The 14,591-nt window shown below is 62.1% G+C and overlaps 1 long non-coding RNA gene across 1 annotated transcript; it reads left to right on the top strand.

Annotated features, from left to right (window-relative positions):
• Positions 1 to 3,880: 3,880 nt before the first annotated feature.
• Positions 3,881 to 11,080, top strand: LOC121659491. Its single transcript, XR_006014357.1, has 2 exons — positions 3,881 to 4,411; positions 5,695 to 11,080. It is a non-coding gene; the product is annotated as an uncharacterized LOC121659491 (long non-coding RNA).
• The last annotated feature ends 3,511 nt before the right edge of the window (positions 11,081 to 14,591 follow it).

Below are 14,591 nucleotides of genomic sequence, written 5' to 3'. Positions count from 1 at the left end.
GCCTCGGCTCCGTGCTTTCCCGCAGCTCCAGGGAGGAGCAGCTGCTCCCCTGTGTCCCAGGGGCTCCTCTGGAACCCATCCCTGGGCCTGGGATTTTAGGATTGGGGCTGGAGCAGCCTTGGGGTTGAGTCTTCCCAAAATATCCTGCTCAGGGCTGTTCCAGTGCATTAAACCCTTTCCATGAAGGAATTTTTCCTGATACCCATCCTAAACCTCCCCTGGCACAACCTGAGGCTGTTATTGGGACGAGTTTTCCCCACACTGAGGGGAAGCTGCTGAAGGAGAATTCCCCGAGATCTCCCTCAATTTCCAGGAGCTGCTCCGTGGTTCCTGATCCCTCTCCCAGCCGAGCACTGGGATTCCTGCTGGCTTCTCCCTTTTGCTGGAATGGTTTGGGGCAGGATGTGGTTGGGCTGAGGATCTGTGGGGAGGGAACAGGGGCTGATATTCCTGCAAGGAACAGAGGGAAGCAGGAAGGAAGGGGAGCGAAATGCGTGCAGTGACCTCAGCTGGTCCTGCTGTGATCCCGATGCCTCGGAGCTCACCCCAATCCATGGGGGACGATCCCTGTGCCACCAGCGCTGCCCCCCTGCTGTCCCAAACCCATGGAAAGGCCTGGAACGGCCTCTCCGCATTGGCTCCCGCGCCAGGGAAGAGCAGCTCTACTTTTGGGATCATTCCCTGTAATTAACTCGGCCTTTCCTGCCCTCCCCGGGCCCGGCCCACGCGGCCCCGAAACCACCAGAGGTGCAGGAAAACGGGAGCCAGGAAAGGGAAACGAAAACATCCCCAGGAAACCACGGATCCCAACGGCTCCTGCGGCTTTCCTGCAGGAGAGCTCAGCCCCCGGGAGCTGCCAAACTGGACCTGACACCTTCCCGCGGTGCCCAGCGAGCTCGGGAGCTGGAAGATTCCCGAGTTTGGGGCTGCTCTGGAATCACAGGTCAGGGGATGGTTTGGGATGGAGGGATCTGAGATCCCGGCCATTCCCACCCCCTGCCGTGGGCAGGACACCTTCCACTGTCCCAGGTGGCCCCAAGCCCCATCCTTGGACACTTCCAGGGACGGAGCATCCACGTTTTCCCTGGAAAACTCATTCCAGCCCCTCATCACCGCCTGCTCTTCCCAGTTCTCCCAGTTACGGGACACCTGGGACCTGCTTTCTCCCACCTGAGCAGGGAACTGGGAGCAGGAAGCTTCTCCCGCCTCTGGAGCCCCAGCCTGACCTTGGAGCAGCTGGGAAGGAGCAGGATCCCAGCAAAACGGGGATTTTCGGCAATTCCAGCGAGTCCCTCACGAGCTAAACTCCCGGGAAGCCCCGGTGAACGTCAGCGAGGGAAAACCTTCCCGAGTTTTTCCAGCAGGAGATGGATTGCCGGGAAGGGCAGCAGAGGGTGCTGCTTCCCAGGGCAAAGGCACTGCCAGAGCCGCAGGAAACTCTCGGGAGCTCGGGGTTGGCTTTTCCTGGGAATTTATCCCTGATTTCTGGGCAGAAACCGAGGGATATTCGGGATGTGGGAACGGCACGGGGAGAGGGACAATTCCAGTGCTCTCCTGGGGTGTTGGAACCATTCCCAGCTCTGCAGGGTGTTGGTGTGGGATCAGGGAATTCTCAGGGAATCATGGAATCGCAGCCCGGTTGGAAGGACCCCAAAGCCCATCCAGTGCCATCCTTCCCCTATCCCGGGATGATCCCTGCGCTTCCCTGCCAGCCCAGGACATTCCATGGGCTGTATCCTCCTCATCGCCTTCCCTGAGGGAGCCCCGACGATCCCACCCTGCTCCGGGTCCTGCTTCCAGCTGGGACAGGGAATTTCAGCTGCTCCCGGTGCCGGGCTGGGATTCCGGGATTCCGGGTGGGAATGGTGAGGAAAACACACCCCTGGTTGGGGTTTATCCAAAGTCGAGGACTCTTTTCCCCACTTTTTTGGGTCTCCGGCTCGGCCAGTGAGGAGGTTCCCAAAAGAAAGCAGGGCAGGTGATCCCAGACCCCACTGAGCATTCCATGATTCCTCGATCCTCCGGGAAAGGCTGCTCTGCACAGACCCCCCGCCGTGCTTTGGGCAGAGCAGGGCCTGGATTCTCCAGGGGAGTTCTCCCCGTGGATCCGGCTGGATCAGGAAGTTTTCCTGGTGATTCACCAGGAGCTGCTGCTCCCTGTGAGTCACTCCAGAGGGGGGAGGGATGGAGGGAGGGATGGATGGATCCATGGATGGATCCATGGATGGATCCAGGGATGGATGGATGGAGGTGCTGGGAATGCTCCCAGCCAGACCAGGTCCAAACCTGCTGGCTCCGGGCGTTCTGTGCTGGGACAGCTCAGGATCCTCACCCCAAACTGATCAGGGGAATCACTGCTGCGGCTCCTGGGCTCCATCCTGGATTCGTGGGAGAAGGAAGGAATGGGAATTTGCAGACAGAAGGCCTCAGGATGAGTTTTTTCCAAAAAAAAAGCACCTCCCAGGCCAGGCCAGGGGGGTTTGGCTGCCCAGGGCTCTCACAGGGCTCTCTCCTTTCCCTGACATCCCCAGGAATTCCCCGCAACCACTCCAGGGATTTTGGGGCTCAGGGCATCGAGGATCTTTCCCAAAATGTTCTGCCCTGCCCGTCCCACAGGAGCAGAGCCTGGAGCCGCCGCTTCCCCGGCCGGGCCCGAGCCGGGCTCCAGCCCCTTCCCTGTAATTACGGGATATTTTTGGTGTCCCTTCCTCTCCCTGTTCCGGGCCCGCAGCCCCCGCAGGATGAGCCGGGGAAGGTGCCGGGTTCGGGAAGCGGCAAATCCCGGCTTCCAAAGGGCCGGGAGGAGCAGGAGCCGCTGGCAGCAAGCCCCTGGCCAGCGCCGACCGCAGCGATCCCAGTGCTCCCAGTGCCGCCAGCGCTCCCCAGGCTGGGAGGGACGGGGGGAGCTGGGCTGGGCCAGGCCGGGAGAACTGCAGGGTTTGGGGGGAGCGGGGGTGCCCGCCCTGTCCCTCTGGGATCGAACTCCCAGCTGCTTGTCCCTAAAACACTGGATTTGATACTGGAGGTGCTGCTGGGGGCTGTCCCTGTTCCCGGCGCTGCCCTGGGAATGGGATTTCTCCTGGATTAAAGCTGCTCTTTCCTGAAATCGTTTTTTCCAAGCCCCTTTTAATTTTAGTTTTGTATCCACAAAATTGGAGTTTTTCCATTGAACAAAACCTGGGATTTGCTGTCACCTGTGGGAGCTGCCTGTGGGGTGACACCCATTCCCTCAGGAGCAGGGCTGGAACCTTGGATCCGGAGGTGGAAAAGCAGCGCGGAGGCTCCTGGCTCTGGGATGATCCCGCCGGGAACGCACGAGCTGAGCCAGCCCCTCACTCCCAGACTGGATTCAAATCCTGGGATCGCCCCGGGTCATTCCCGGCTCCTCCAGGACGCGGCGGAGCCTCTGCCCCATCCCTGGGCCCATCCCAATCCCGCTCCCGTCTGTCCCAGGCCGCTGCCGGCTCCGGGAGCTCCGGGAGCCGCCTCTGGAGCAGAATTCCCGGCGCAGCTGCTTCCAGTTACGGCTCCGGCACATGAAAGGAGCGCGGGGTTAAATTTAGCCGGGCAGGAAAAGCCTTTTATCCTCCTGCTTCATCCCGGCCCCAAACCCATCCCGGGGCCCGGCAGCCACCGGGAAACCACAATTCCCTCTGGGAGCGCCCCGCGGAGCCGCCGCCGCCACCTCCGGGCTGGGCACGGGACAGGGACACAGGGACATGGGGGCAGGGACACAGGGACAGGGACACGGGGACAGGGACATGGGGATACAGGGACACAGAGACAGGGACACAGAGACAGGGACACAGAGACAGGGACATGAGGACAGTGTCATGGGGACAGGGACATGGGGACACCACCAGCGCAGGCAGCAGCGGGAGCCGGGAGCCCGCGGGATCCGGGGAGCGGCGGGGGAGCCGCCCCGGAATTTGTTTGGATCCCGCTCCGCGGTTTTCCAGAGGTGCCTCCAGGTCTGCGGGAGGAGCCTCGCGCCGGGCCCGGGGTGGTGGGAACGGAGCTGGGAGCGGCTGTGGGGTCGCTGCCACCCCTTGGGGCTCTCCCCAAAAACCCCAACGCAACCCCGCGCCCAGCAGGGGCCTGGTCAGGACCAGGGGAGGCTCTCAACTTTCCCAGTAATTGTGAAATCCCGCGGGGAAAGTGGGAAGAGCGGGAATGGCCCGGGCTCCAGCACCACGGAAGTGTCAGGCCGTGTAAAGTCGGACTCGGTGATCCCAAATCCCGGGATCTGGGGCCGGGGGCCAGCGGTGGCACCTCCGGAGCGCGTTCCGCCCCTCGGGGGGGTTTGGGGGCTCCGCCACCCACGGCGCGAGCGGCATCGCCCAGGATCCCGCGGCAGCATTCCAAGGAATCCGGGGCTGGCTCCGCTCCCTGTGCCCGCTCCCGTCTGCAGGTAGGAGCAGGCTCGAGAGAGCGGGAGCGGGGCTTGGAATGAGCTCAGGGCCCCTCTGCCCATCCCAGATCCCGGGAAACTCGGGGAAGGCACAGCTCGGCCCCCGAGGGCTTGAAATTGGATTCTCGGCCTCATCAGCCGCACGAACTGGGAATTTTGTGGAAATGGGGGCTTAGGAATGAGAGTGGGACGCTGCAAAGGGAGGGATGGTCCCAGAGAAACCGGGATGGACCCCGGAATGCGGGAACTGCGCCAACAAAGCCCAGAGGGGGCAAACGGATTCTCCCAGGGCAGTGCAGGAAGCCCGGGAGGGATCCAGGGAATCCCATCCAGCCCCATCCCAGCTGTTCTCCGCATCTGGAGCATCCCTGCGTAGGGAGGAGCACCGGGGGCAGAGCCCTGACCCGGCTTTGCCCCTTTTCGCCCGGGAATGCCGCTGGAAGGAGGTTCCTGCCTGGAGCCCTCCCCGGCTCCACGCGAGGCTCCCGGGAGCCGAATTCCCATCTCCGAGCCCATCCCGGTGTGACCTCGGGGCCGGACCGGGGATGATCCACAGCCCATTCCCAAGCCACGGACTCATTTTCCAGCCGTCCTGGCCGCCGTTCAAAGCCGGGCAGCGCAGAAACCTCTCCAGGCTCATTCCCATTCCCTTCTCCCAGCCGGGCCCGGGCTCCCGGAGCCTTCCCTGCCCGAGAGGAGCCCGGGCCCGGCTCCTTGTGGGATCTTCCCTCGTGCCAGGCCCCGGCTCCGCTTTCATCCCGCCGTGCCCGCCCCCTCCTCGCCTTTGATTCCCGGCCCTGGAAGAGGCTGGAGCAGGGAATTTTCAGCTCCGGCCCCTCCCGCTGGCTCCGTGCGGTGCAGACGGAGCGGGAGATCAAAGCCCGGCGCCTTTTTTTTAGCTGGAATGCGGCGGGCCGGGAGCTGCGGCCAATTCCAGCGGCGGTTCCTCTCCCGTAACTCGATCCCACATCCCTGGAGGCGGCCCCGGCTCTGACAGGTGACACTGGAGCCGCTCCGGGCGCGCCGCTCCTCGGGACAAGTCTGACTTTGCAGCGCACGGAGCTTTTCCGGCGGGATTTGGAGGCTGCGGTCGGGATGGGATGAGTTCGGCTTGGAAAGGACTCACCTGGATGGGATTAACCCTTTCCAGAGCTCCGGGATTCTTCCCTGCTCCGGTTCTGAGGGATGCACGGCCTCTCTGTGGGATTTGGGAGCGGCTTTCTGTGTCTTTTCCAGATGCAATTCCCACCGTCCCGGTGTCCCTGTTTTTCCACGCTCCCCAGGTTCGCTGCGGTGGCACCATCAGGAGGCAGCTCCAGCCGGGATTTTCCTCACTGGAAGCAGGAGAATCGCTCCAGCCTTTCCCACAGCAGCAGGAGGCTCCGGGAATCCCCTCTTGGAAAAGTTCCTGACCCAGTTTGACCTCGGGGGGGGATGATAAATCCCAATAAATCCCGCTCGGCTGGGAGAAGTGCCCGGGACACACCCGGGATCCTCTCTGGGATCACATCCAGGCGCGGGGGGATTTTTCCCAGCCCCAGCATCGGGGATGGCTGGGATCCTCTAGGGAGCGAGGATGGGATTCCCTAAACGCTGGAGCAGGTTTGGTGTCCCCGTTCCCGACGGGGAATCCTGGGAGCTGCCAGGAAAACGCCGATAAGGACTTCGCTCCGAGGGATTTAATGGAATAACTGAGCCCGGGATGGGGAGGATGGGAATTCTCGGCCCGGATCTCGCCCTGGGAGCGGAGGCCTCGGCCAGGGGAGGGGGAAGAGACGCAATCCCAGGGTTTGGGATGTTCAGGGATATGGTCAGGGCGTTTTTCTTGGATTGCTGGGGTCAAACCACCCCTCTGGGATGTTCCCTTCAGGAAGTCAGGGAGTTCCCTCTTCTCCCCGGATCCCTGGGTCTGTTTGGGGTGGGGAGCTCTTGAGACAGGAAAAAATCGCTCCAGTGGGATCATTCCAGAATTTCCTCCAGGACGGGAGCTCTGGGCACATTCCGAGCCCGGCAGAGGGGCCCGGCACCATAAAACCCTGGAATGCCCGTGTTGAAGGCAGGGAATGAGTCCTGGAATGGGAACAGCTCCCATTCTCCACCCAAAGAAGCCTCTGGGGTGCTCGAGCCCCACACGGCAGATCCTCCTTCCAGAGGGGAAACCGAGGCCTGGAGCAGCATTCCAGGGCCGGCTCTGATCCCAGGGAATGCTCCCAAGGGCTCCTTTCCCTGCAGGGGCTGGGCTGGAGCCGCAGATCCCAATCCCAGCCCAGGGCCCTGGCCGGGTTCAAAGGGCTCCGCAGACAACGGAGCTTTGAACTCCTCCTCATCCCGGGGAGTGCAGGCGGGGCAGGAAACACCTTCCCGAACTTAGCCCCCAGCCAGGGAATATCCCGGGATTCTGTTCGATCGGGCCCAGGGAGCAGGAATCGGGGCTGAGGTTTGGAAAAGATCCTTTCCTCGCCAGTGGGGCTGAGGAGCAGGACAGGGATTGATCCCGGCTGCCCCAAAGCTGGGCCTGGATCCTGCCCCATCCCAGCTCCTCCTGGGATTCCGACATCCTCCTCTTCAGCGCTTCCCCGGCCTCCATCCTTGGGATTTCTCCATGGGATGCACAGAAAGGGCAGGAACGGGGGAAAATGGGGCCACAGAATTTTGGGAGCTGTTGTTGTCCCAAAGGCACCCACCCGGGAGCAGGAAGGAGAGGATGGAGCCCATCGGGAATTCCAGCCCTTCCCGCCAAGCCCTGACAGGGTTTTCCCAGCCTGGAAGTCATCCCTCATCCACAGGCTTCCAAGGGACTCTGGGGAGCCCAAAAGTGCCGCCGGGGTGAGGTGACAGACGCAGGGACAGCACCGGTGGCGGTGGCAGGGCCGGGAAACACTCTCCTGATATTTGTTCCCTGCTTTTCCCCGCCTGGCAGCCGAGGAAGGGGATTTGGGTGGGAAGCAGAGCCCGGCGCGTGCTCAGGGATGCTTTCCATGATCCCGCTGTGGATTTTCCGAGCCAACACCCGCGGAGCGCCAGGTGCCGTGGGACTGTTGGAGGGAGATCCTTGGGGAAGTGACGCTCCCAGACTCCCAGATGAGATAAGGGCTCCAGGGATGAGATAAGGGCTCCAGGAGGTGCCGGCGGAGTCTGGAGCGGTGTTTTCCTTCCCCACGGAGCGCTCCATAGGTGGCCTGGCTGGGAGCGGGATGGTGCCTGAGCAAACAGTTCCAAGGGGAGAGGAGCCGGGGCCAATTCCCTGCCGGCTGCGGGCTGAACCCTCATTAACAGCCGGCGCTAATTGCGCTCCCTGCGCGGGCCGGGCCGTGCCCGCCTTCCCCACGCGGAGCTGGCAGGAAAAGCTCCGGGCTCGGATCCCTGCGGAGATCCGGATCCCGATAAGGAGGTGATTTATCCCCCTCCACTTCCTTCCTCGTGGGCATGGACACATCCCGGAGGAGGCCTCGGCTTCCCGTCACGTTCCTGGGTGAGCTCATCCCGCGCTGGGCCGGCACCGGCAGCACCAGGGAGCTCCACGGGCGATCCCCGCTCTGGGAGCCGGGCCGGGAATGGGAGCTGTCCCTGCCTTAGCACGGGGCTGGACCTGGATGGAGTTTAAGGCCCAATCCTTGCTGTGATTCCCTGATCTGTGGTGGTGGAGTCGCGGGAATGAGGTCACACAACGAGCGCTGAGCCAGGGTGAGCTCACGGAAAAGCTCCCTCCGGGATTTTCTCCGGCTCCGGATGGGCTGCCGGGACAAAGGGAAACACGGCTGCTCCCTGGCTCTTCCCACACCGCGGAGCCGGGAGCAAGGAGCTCCTGGAGCTCCACTCAGGGCCGGGAAGTCGCAGCGGATTCGGCGCTTTGGGAATTCAGCTCCAGGCAGCACAGCTTGGAAAACCTTCCGTGACCTTCCCAGAGCCCCTCTGGAGCGGGGGTGCCGGGAATAACAACATTCCCTGTTCGGGAAGGCTCCCGAATCCCTGGGCTTATCCCGGCCCTGCCCTGCCAGGAGCGGAGGTGACACCCCAGGTCCCCCTGCTCCCCTCCCCTCTTTCCCAACCCCGTCCCGCAGCCCCGACCTGTTCTTCCGAAGTTCTCCCAACCCACAGCGCTCTGGCACCTCGGGATTGAGGAGCGGCCTGGCCCGGGGCATTCCCACTTCACAGGGCACCTCTGGAATGCGGCGGATCGGGAATGCTCCGAGCTGGGCCCTGCCCGGCCCTCCCAGGGAGCTGCAGGAGAGACCCCAAAACGGGGGCTGGGGGCAGACCGGACACTCTTGGGGTCATTTCCAGGGAACGAGGCCCAGAGCTGGAGTTTCCTGGGATTCCTGGCCAGCCCGGTGCTCACCAGAGCAATTCCAGCCCAACCAGTGCCTCCCGTTCCCCACGCTGCTCCCGCAGGAGAGGGGCAGCTGTACCCGGCTCGGGTGACACCGGGATGGATTCGCTGCTCCCGGCCAAGCGCCCCAGAGAAATTCCCGGCTGCTGATGCAAGGCTGGGCCATGGAAACCCGCGGGATTCATCCCGCTGGAATGAGGAGCAGCAGAACGGGTCCCCCTGGCCAGGGTGGACACGAGGAGCTGCTGGACACAAGGAGCTGGCCCAGCTCGGAGCGGCCAGACGGGATCCATGGGATGGGATCCATGGGATGGGATCCATGGGATTGCCATGGACAACTTCCACTATCCCAGGGTGCTCCAAGCCCCGTCCAGCCCGGCCTGGACACTTCCAGAGATGGGGAATCCACAACCCTTGGGAAGCCCCAGCTCACAGTCTGGGATGGGGGGAGGTTTGTGGCAGGAATTCCGTGTGTATCCCAAGGAACTCCTGATCCCTGTGGGCTCCCGGAGCCCCTGCAAGGGGCATTTATGGAATCAGAGATCTTTAAGGGTGGAGAAGATCTCCAAAGTCACCAAATCCAGCGGGATGGGAGGAAAATCTGGCTCAGGGTTGGAAACCCAGCCCGGAGCTGGAGAACTCCTGGGAAGTTCTGACCTCACCGGGGCTCCAGTGCAGGTCAGAAACCGCCCCGGCACCTTCGTCCTGCTGGGATTCCTCCTGAAAGGGAAAGGGAACGGGATTGGAGGCAATTACCAGGAATGGGAGCCGTGATTTGTGTTTGGGGTGAGGACACAGCGCCACAGAATCGCTCCCGACCTCGGGACAGGGGAAGCTCCTCGACACCAAGCCCGGCTGAGGGAAGGGCCTGAGCCTGAAAAATGTCCCAGGAGAAGCCTCTGCTGCCTTTGGAAGCGTCCAGGGATGCCCGGGTGGTGCCTCTGGAGCAGCTGGAGGTCGGGATTCCCTGGAGAGCCCCACATCCCTCCCCTCCGGCTCCACATCCACCCCCCCAGGCTCGGGATTTTCAAAGAGCTCCTTCCTTAAGCTCGGGGCTCCCGGGATGTGCCCGGCCCCGCATTCCCGGGATCCCAGCCGATGCTGAGCGGCGTTATCCCTGTAGATGGCATCCCAGGATCTCCGCTGGCCCCGCGGGGATGCTCCCGGATCCCTGCGCTGCCCCGGGGACAAACCCGCAGCGGGATCCAGCCGATCCCGACATCCCGAGGGTCCCCGGAATCCTGGATCCCGGCCGGGTGACAGCGCGGAGTTACCCGGGAGGGAGAATTGAACCAAGGCTCGGTCCCAGCCCGGATCCCAGCTCCAGGTGGGATTTCCCGGGGGATTTAAATCCCTTCCTAGGCAGGGTTTGTGTCCCTGGGGACATCCAGGGAAGTCGATCTGCGTTCCCTTTGAAAGGGGAGGAATGAAACCACATTAAACGCGTTTATTGGGAATTAACCCCGCTTTGATGTGGTCGGGGTTGATTCACCCCGGGAGTGCTGAACTCAATGGAATTAAACCCAATTCCAGGCCCAGATCTGAATCGGGAGCTGAACGGCCTTTAACTGAGCAGCTTCAAACCCGCACTTTTAATTAATCTGAGGTAATTTTCCGCAGTGGCTCCGTGTGGTCCAGCCTGGGAGGGAGAGAAAACCCCGGGACACGGCCGGGATCGGCGGGATCGCATTCCCTGTCCCGGGAACGGCCGGGGTCAGGCTCTGGAACGGGAGAGGGATGGAGCTGGGGGGGTTCGGAGGGTCTGGCTCGGCACCAGGAGCGGCTCGCCCGAGTTCTGCCCGCTGGAGCCCCGGGCCGGCTCCGGGGAAGCAAAACACAAACCCCTGGAGCGCGTCCAGGCCGCCGGGTTTGGGGGTTTGGATCTCCCCCAGGAAGTATTTCTGGAAGCGCCACCCTCTGCTCCTGGTGTGGGCAGGAGAGCGGCCCAAAGCCGCTGGCAGCGCATTTCGGGAGCCTTTCGGCTCTTTCGGAGGGGTTTTTTTTTAACTCTTTGTCCCTAAATCCAGAGGGTTCATCCCACTCTGGGGCCTCTGGACGCTGCTGCATTCCCGGCTCCAAGCGTGGCCACCACGTGTCCCCTGTGCCACATCCCAGCGGGTGGCACCGCGGAGGCTCCCAGTAAACAGCGCGTGCCGGGATTGCGACATCCCAGCCCCAGAAATGCAGGTCACGGAGCTGCGGACGTGGGCAGGGAGCGGGACAGCGACAGGGACAGGGACAGGCCACCAATCCTCGGGATCCAGCACTGTCGCGTTCCCCATCTCCAGAGGGAAGACGAGGCTTGGACGGCCATTAAAGGAATTAATTAATCAAATTAACATTTGATTAACGTCTGTTCAGCGCTGTGGGGTTACACAGCCCCAGATAAACCACCGGGGCTCGTTACACCCCAGGCTCCCTGAGTGCTCCTCGGCACCCGGAGCTGAATCCTGTCAGGATTTGTTCTCTGGGTTTGTTCTGCGCTTCCCTGCAGGGAGCTCTGGGCAGAACCTGCTGCTCTGGGTGTTCTCCACGTCCCGAATTATCCCGTCCCGTGTCCAAACCTCCACCGGGGCTCCTCTGCCCCATCCCGGCGTTTCCGCTCCCCTCCCGCTTCCCCGCCCTCCTCCTCAGAGCTGTTTCCTACAAAAAACTCCCGATTATCTTTATTTATTCATTGTCTCAATCCCTCCCATCCCTTTTGTCAGTCCCGGAGTTCTTCCTCTGCCTCCCTGGGATGACAAAACCCTTCCAGGCAGGAAATTTTCCTTAATCTCTCCCAAACCCCAAACCCTGCCGGCAACGCCAGATAAATGTTTAATGACAATAATTGAACTGCGAGGGAGCAGCGCTCAGCCGCACTCGCGTTTCCTCAGCCCTCTCCGACACGGGCTAATTAATTAACTGCAAATTTACCCGCGGGATAATTAAAGGATGCCCCGGCTGAGAGGGAAAAGGCGCTGGAAGCAGAGCAGGGATTTCGGAGGGATCCCCACAAATCCCGGCAGCCCCGGGCAGTGGGAGGTCCCAGGCCGTTCCCGACCTTTTGGAATCCAAACTGGATCCAGTTGGAGCTCCTGGGTCCCTCCATCCCTCCCTCCTGTCGCTGCCTCCCTTCCCTCCCTCCCCTCGGGGAGGCTCCATTAAAATCGCTGGGTTTGATTTCTTTTTATTTTCAGTTCTTTGAAAGTTCTTCTCTTTTCGTTTTCGGCCTTTGATTCGCCGGGGAAGTTGTGGGATCTGGGCAGGAAGAAATCCCTTCGTGCCCCTCTGGATGAGCAGAGTCCGAGCTCTGCCCCGGGCAGGGAATCCCAGCCCGGATCCCTTTATCCCAGCACGGCCCCGGCTCCCGGAGCTGCCCCCAGGAGAGTTCCTGTCCCAAATCAAACCCGGGATTCAGGAGCTCCCAGGCCCCGGGAATGGTGGGAAGGGGTCGGGCCACACCGAGAATTCCAATATTTCCCCGAGCCTCTCCTCTCACTGCGAGGCTTTTCCTCCTTAATGTTTTTATCCCCATTTCCCTGAATTTTTGGGTGGGAAGACTCCTAGTCCGTGAGAGTCCCGTTCCTTTTCCCGACAGAACAGGAATGAGAGGGAACTCCGGGCCCCCGGGAATCCCTGGAACGTTTAAACCGATTTGAACTTTGAAACCGATTTAAACTTTGAAACCGATTTAAACTTTTAAACCGAGCCCGTTCACGAACAGATCAGGGGATGAAAGGACCCCGAGCCCGGAGCTGCTGCGTTGTTGTTCCTCCGCGGGATCTGGACGTGGATCAGGAATTTATGCAGATGTTCCTCATCCCTGTTGTTTTCCCTCATTCCAAAGCCGCTCTCTGCCCGCTGGAAAATCCATTCCCGGAGCGGAACGGGGGAAAGCGGAGCCGGCCCGGGGCGGGCTCGGGGCGGGGGTAGGGCCGGGAGCCCCGCGCTGCCTCCCCTCTCCCGGGATTTAACCGCAGGATGATCTCCATGCATAACGATCCATGGAAACGCGGGGCTCGTCCCGGAGCGGGACTGGCGTGGAACCGAACGGGGCCGGTGCCGCATCCCGCCCCGCGCGGTGCCTCCCCCGCAGGAGGGAGAGGGGATGGAGGATGGAGGATGGATTCCCTCCTCCCTCCTCCTCCTCTTCCCTGTCCCGGCTCCCCGGGACGAGCGGGCATTCATTATTATTTTTAAAATAATTTATTTTATTTTAAATGTTTCTATTTATTTTAAATTTTAATTTTTTTTTTATTCTTTATTTTTAATCGGTGTTTTGGCAGCCCCGGCGGGAGCGGGGTCAGGCTGCTCCAGGTGCCCTGAATCCCGCAGATATCCCGGAGAATTCCCGAGCAAGCGGGAGGGTAGCGACAGCCCCGGGACGTGGCAGCAGCTCCCGGGCCCCGCTCCAGCTCCTGCGTGGCACCGCCCGCGGCTCCCGGGGACTTTGGTGGCCCCATCACGGCCCTGCAGGGCCACCAGCGCTGTCCCTGTCCCCTCCGGCCACCCTGGGGCTCGCCAGGGCCGCGCCGGGCCGGGCCGCGGGTTTTTGGGAAGACAGAGGCAGGAGAGGGGAGGTCACGGGGCCGAAAGCGCCGGGCTGAATTCCCAGCAGGACGAGGAGCTCGGGAAAGGCTCAGGGACAGCGAAAGGGGATGAGCCGGAGCCGGGAGGACTCCGGGAGCTGCCCTGGCTCCCCTCCCCCATCCCTCAGCAATCCCTGCAGCCCCTGGATCCGCCCGGGATCTTCTCCAGGTGCAGGAATTCCTGACTCCCGCGGCTGGAGCCAGCCCAGGGGCCGGCGGGGCCAGTCCCGGGTGGCACCCGTGTCACATCCCGCTCCGGCCGGGAACGGGCTCACGCCAGCGCTGGGAGCCAGGGAGCCTTCCTGGGCTCTGGCACAGCTGGGATGAGGCATCCCGAGCTCTGCAGAGCCCACGGAAAATCCAGGCCAGGCCGGGGAATGTTTCCATGAGCGCTCACGGATTTGGGGCCAAGCCTGTGATTCCGGAGCGAGCCTCGGACTTTTCCGGCTTTTCCAGGTGCTTGAGGAGGGAGTTTTGTTCCAGCTCCACTTCCAGCTGGATTTCCTTGGATTTCCCTGGAGATGGCCACCTGGACTCGCTCAGAGCTCCCCCCGGTCCTGGGGACACGTGGGGGCACCCCCAGCATCCCAATGGGAACAGATCCCCCGTGGGGATCCCCACCTCCGGATCCACTTCGCAGTGCCCAGCACGGAACATTTTTCCGTGGAAAAGGGAATCTCAGGCATTCTGGGACACTCTGAGCACAGCCTCCAGGTCTCCTTGGGTCCCTGAGGATGCTGATGATTCCAGAGGGGCTGGGGAACAACAGGGATTGAGGGAAGCCTGAGTCATGCCGAGGGCAGGAGCCGGGCAGGATCTGCCTGGATCCCAACACGTGAAGTTCCGTCTTCGTGGGATGCAGTGCCAGGGGTGTTTTCCTTCCCGGATCCATGACCTGGGCCAAAGGGATCTGTTCTGGTTCACGGCTGGGAGCTGGATTCCGTCATCCCTGTGGGTCCCTTCCAGCTGGGATATTCTGATCCTATGGAAAGGCAAAAGACCCCAAGGATCCCTCCCTGGTGCTGAGCTGTGCTCGGTGCATCCCCAGCTCCCTGATCCAACTAGAAATTCCCCCTTTTTGTGTTTGCCCATGCCAGGGCCTGGATTCGAGGCTCTCCCAGGTGTTTTTGTCCCTCTGGAGCCAGAGGGGCTCAGGCTGGGAACGCTCCTCATGGTGGAGCTGAGGCTCCATCCTGGAAATCTGGGTGGTGACCACACTTCCCGGGACGTGCAGGTTCCTGCTGCATCCCGGGCCGGCAGGGAGGGGGCAGGGAGGCAG

Source organism: Corvus kubaryi, unplaced genomic scaffold (genome assembly GCF_017639235.1).
Source record: "Corvus kubaryi isolate FWS band 111438036 unplaced genomic scaffold, C.kubaryi_AGA036_p1.0 123, whole genome shotgun sequence".
Lineage (NCBI taxonomy): Eukaryota > Metazoa > Chordata > Aves > Passeriformes > Corvidae > Corvus > Corvus kubaryi.
Note: the sequence above shows the minus strand (reverse complement) of the source record. Positions and strands in the feature narration are given on the sequence as shown.